Source organism: Bidens hawaiensis, unplaced genomic scaffold (genome assembly GCF_021521415.1).
Source record: "Bidens hawaiensis isolate Kalapana, Puna unplaced genomic scaffold, B.hawaiensis_p1.1 tig00000780_1, whole genome shotgun sequence".
Classification (NCBI taxonomy): domain Eukaryota; kingdom Viridiplantae; phylum Streptophyta; class Magnoliopsida; order Asterales; family Asteraceae; genus Bidens; species Bidens hawaiensis.
The window spans coordinates 3688775-3694376 of NW_027491045.1; the positions used below are offsets into that span (position 1 = coordinate 3688775).

The following is a 5602-nucleotide window of genomic DNA, read 5'->3' on the forward strand; positions in this document are numbered from 1 at the left end:
ATGCCCACCTCCAACTACGAGGGTTCTAAATGTCTGTAGCGTAATTTTACTATGCAAGTTGAAAAACATGTCAGTAGAGTAATTACGCTATTCATGTAATTACGAAAATGCCACAACGTTCGAAACACACGAAAAATGCCACACCAACCCAAAATCTTGTAATCTTGACTAGATTTTTGCTTGGTGTTGTTAACTTGTTATAGCTGACCATAACCAAACAAAATATTAACTGCTAAAGCCTGTTAATATATATTAATTAAGTTAGGATCTTCAAACAAACCACACAAAAGGTTACACTCAATAATTTCAAAATTATAACATGTTGTTTCAACTTTCACTACTTACAAAACTAAACACCCGAGCCGGTCGGTCTTCACCCGAGCCACACCCGTCGATTAACTATGGTGGGGCCCATTGTTTCAATGCAACACCTTAGCTGAATAACGTCACAGTTTGTTGCCCATTTGTCTTTAATGAATAAATATCCATAACGTCCAGGTATTTACACTTTACAACGCTTCACGCATAATACACCTTTTAAGTATCAACTTCACATAACCGATCACGACACACGAAAGCCATAACCATCATTATTATTCCGTTGCGCCTGATCATTATTACCAACCATCGACACATACGAACCATCCGTTAACGTACTCGCAGCATCATCGTACCCATCTCCAAACGACATCGTTATCTCATCCCCCCCTTGAACACTCTCTAACTACTAACCACCTCCTTAATATCTAACCGCGCTCCAGGATCACTCTTGGTACACCTCGCACCAATATGCATAACCTTCTTCATTTCATCAATGTACTTACTAAACCCGCTAATATCCGGGTCCAACAACTCCACTTCTCGTTGTTCATGCAACGCATTCTTAACCCATTGCACCACATCCGTCCCACCTTGCCCGTTGCTAACGTACTGCGAAGGATATTTTCCCGTCATAAGTTCCAATATTATTATTCCTAGACAATACACGTCGCATTTGTGTGATACTTCTTGAGTTTTAACTGACTCGGGTGATTTATACGCTGCTAACGCGCTTGCTACTTGGTTTGGATTGATCATGTGGTTTAAACCGAAATCGACAATAAGTGGCTGGAAATTGTGGCTTAGAAGGACATTGCTTGATTTTAAATTGCCGTGCGGTAACTGTAAGTTAGCGAGTTCTGTGTGAAGGTATCCTAATCCTTGTGCAATGCCTTTAATGATTTTTAATCGCGCGTGCCAGTTGAGCTCGGCGTGCCTCTTTACCTGATCACCTGAAATATTTGAACCATCATTATTGATGTTGTAGTTACATTTACAATGTAACAAGTTTTGATTAAATAATTATCAAAAGTAGCTATACAAAACTGGTTTTGGTTATCTGATTAGTGTTGTTGTAGTCGCATATTAATATATAATCAGTTTATAGTGTTTGGGTTTAGTGAAACTAGTTTTAACTATCATTAATAGATAAAGTCAAGACTAGCAGTACCAAAAGCTGGTTTTGGTTTATTTGATGATTAATTTGCAGTCACATATAATTAGTTCCTAGTGTTTGGATACAATGTTACTATATTTGACTAAAGAAATTATTTATAAACTAGCCAACCATAAACAAGCTCGAGCACGCCTAAAAATAAATAAGTCCGAGCTTGAGCCTAAAAATAAACTTGTTTAATAAATGAGCCTGAGGTTTTCTAGTGAAGCTCGAGCTGGCTAGCGAGTCTAAAAGAGCCTATTGCTTATATAATTTTTATTTAATAATTGTAATTTTATATAAAATTATGATAAAAATAACTAACATTATATATATATATATACATATATATTATGATCAGGATCATGGGAGAACTATTTGAAAATTGTGAACCTGGAGAACCATTTTGGACCACAAGAAACCCAAAAATAAAAAAAAAACATAAAACAAAAAAAACGCAAAAATGAAAAAGGTAAAAAAAAAATCAAAATTCTTATTCATCATCCCGATTTCATAAAAAAAACTGTCTCGGTTTAGCTAAATTATACATATATGTATAATATGTACATAAATCTTTTTTTATACACATGTACAATTTGAGGTAAACAATAATGTACATATGTGTACATTACGTAACTAGAGATTAAATGAAATTATACACATGTGTATAATACGTAAGTTTTTTTTAATGAAACCGGAATGAAATATAAGAATTTTGGTTTTTATTTACTTTTTAAAAACTTTTGTTTTTTTTGGTTTTATAGATTTTTTAATATTTTTTTAGAGGTTTTTGTAGTGGTCCAAAATGGTTCTTAAAGTTCTCAATTTTCAAATGGTTCTATCATTACCCGTATATTTTAAATACATATATATGACAAATAATTACAAATATATATAAAAAATAATTAATAAATAGGAAATGAGCTACTGGTTAGGAGGTTCCCGGTTTGGTTTTAAAATTATTCGGCCATTTCAAAAAAAAGGGAAACAAGCAGAGCTCGAGCTTAAAAAATTACTCACTAGCCGATTTCAAGCTTTAGAAATATAGCTCGAAACGAGCCAATCTCAAGCTCCCTGTAAATTAAACAGGTCTAACTCGGGCTCAGCTCGGCTCGTTTACACCTCTAACCAGCAGTACTTAATACTAGTTCTGGTTATCTGGTTATTTATGTTTAAACTTTAAACACTATATGTTATAACTTAAAACAGATTTAATACTTGCCATGCAGTATATGCACTAGACTGCCACCAGGAACATAATCATAAATCACAAGTTTCTCTTCTTTGCGGTAATGACACGCGAGCGGCGTCAAAATATTCGGATGACCAAGCCTCCCAAGCCTCATCATCTCGGCTTCAAACCCGTTCTTATCAACCAAACTCATTTCCCTTAACCGCTTAACGACCACAACCATCCCATTCGACATAGTCGCCTTATACGACGACCCCAACATCCCATTTCCAAGCACTTCCGCAATAGCTTTCATCACGTCCGATAATCTAAAAACCCCTTTACTATTTTCAACAACATTAAGTCAACGCCCGTCGCCTTTCTTTTATTCATCAACGTATGTTGACCCGTCCCAAAATTATTCTGGCCCGGTATAGCTTCCGGTTTGCTAATATTACATATCGTTAACCCGACCGACCCTTCGATATTATTCTCCATGATTCCAACTGTTTCTGATTTTTGCTTCTTCCTATTTCTCAAAACACATATTCCAGAAATCATTAATATTAGAATCAATACTGTTACTCCCATTAATATATATTCAATCCGTAACGCCTTTTTCGTCGCTTTCTCGACTGGCTTACGCGTCTCGGGCTTTTTGTCATTACATACTCTACCGAATCTCGCACCACAAAGCCCAGGATTCCCTTCAAAAGATGCTGCATCAAATTTAGCCAAACCCGGCGGGACTTCACCGGTCAAATTATTATACGAAAAGTTGACCGAGTTCAAACTCCGTTGACCAATCCCGGGTATTTTACCCGTAAACTGATTATCTTCTAAATGTAGCTCCACTAGGTTCGTAGCTCTGCTACCGAACCCGGGATTTCACCTGTGAACTTATTACCATCAAACCAGATCTTTTTCATAGACGTCATTTCCGTAAAATACCCATTCGGGATCTTCCCGGAATACTGATTCATCGATAAGTACAACCCTTTTAACGACCCGAGTCTATTGAATTCGGGAATGGGACCCGAGAACGAATTATTTTCTAGTGAAATGATTCGCAGGCCCGCCATTTGTGAAAGGGCTATAATATCTAGATTACCCGAAAGCCCCATGGATTGAAGATGAAGATTTGAAACAATCCCGTTGTTGCATACAACGCCTGCCCATGTTAATATGTCGTCGCAGGGAAACGTTCCAAGTTTCCAGGATTCAAGAGACGCGGGGTTGTTTAACGAGTGCTTGATTCTAAGCAATGCATCTACATCTGTCAAGTATGGTTTCACCATCATTGGAAACATTATGATCAAGACAATAATATTCAAGAAAATATTCAAGAATAATGGTTTTTGAACCAAAAAAATGGCCATTTACTTAGCCAAGATAATAGAGGAAAGAAAAGAAACAAGGGTTGTTTTTTCCATTAGAGATTATTATAATGTTTTGGGCTGAAAATTTGGTGTGTTTGTGAATATGATGTGTTTAAAGGTTGCAATATTATTATGACTTGGTAACCGTTATTTCCGTTATTTTCAGTTGGTGGGAGAGAACAAATTGCATATTTACAAGAGTTTTTAAAAAAGTAAAGGCAACAAATTGCAAAATATGCACTTTTATGACCACATTTTGTGCAAATTCATTGATGATCAACAATTTTTGTTACGAAAAAAAAGGTAAACAAAAAGAAAAAAGGGGAAAAAAAAAAGTTAGGCCATCTATTCATCCTTTAATATTACGTAACATCGTGGTGACTGGACGCTGACTAGGTTTCGGAAAAAGCCCTGCTCACTCACTTGACCCTGTTGTTGATAAAGCCTCTGCTAACGAGCCATAAATAACCAAACTCTTTGAATGCTACGTGTATTTAATAATATTTAATTACATTTCTTAATATATAAACTAAACATTAATATAATAACTAAATAATCCCATCGTCCCACTAAAAGAGTCCATATTTCTTTTTTATTTGTCTCATTACAAATGTCCACTTTTAAAATTTTGTTAGCCAATTTCCAATTTACCCTTAAACACATACAACTAACATTAATAAACAATATTGATGGACCCAATTTTCAAGGGCATTATTGTCATTTGGTAAGCAAAATAAGTAATCATTCAATCTACCTTAAACTTTGTTTTTTTCAAACCATGACACTTTTAATGGGACGGATGGAGTAATAATTGCCTAATCACCACCTCTTTCGGTTATTTATAAGTGAGTAAAAAGTGCATTTATGTGTCGTCTACTTGACAACATTTTATTCTCAACCAAGCCCCTATAACAAATAGTCTTAGCAGCCCCGCGAGTGGGATGAAGCCCCCTGGTCGCTAGAAGGTGGTATGGTGTTCGCAAGTGACATGATTGAAGCCCCCCGTTAAAGCCCCACAACACATTGTTGATCGTGAGGAGCGTTCAATATTCGTTTTTAAACCGATTAAACATAAATTTTTTAGACCGAATTGTATAACATATTCGATGTTGGCTTTGGTTTAAACCGAAGCCAGCTAATCGTTTTTGGGTTCTAAAATACTCAATTCGATCAAGAGCCATAACCCTAATAGCTAACTACATGTTTAATATCACACTTACAAAATTGAGGAACCCCAAGCCGAACCGATGAACATCGGTCTTATTACAATGCGGGTTTTTTGGTTTAAAAACTGAAATCGGGCATACGCATAATTCAATTTTCAGTTCGATTTTACCAACTTTGAAACTTCGTTGAGGGTCTATATGTATTAGTATCTATAATTAATTTCTTTTGCATAGCACTCAATAGAGTTCTAAAGAAGTCAATTCGGTTAAAACTAAGCAACCCAATATACTTATATTGGGCTATGCATTTTCGTATTTGTACAACCCATTAAGCATTTAGCATGTTACATAATCGAGAAATCCAAAATCCGAACAGATGAACACCCACCTTACTTTATTCAAGATTTCGGTT

The 5602-nt window shown here is 35.7% G+C and overlaps 1 pseudogene; it reads right to left on the reverse strand.

Annotated features, from left to right (window-relative positions):
* Positions 1-552: 552 nt before the first annotated feature.
* On the reverse strand, positions 553-4353 carry LOC143537072 (pollen receptor-like kinase 3; annotated as a pseudogene).
* Positions 4354-5602: the final 1249 nt, after the last annotated feature.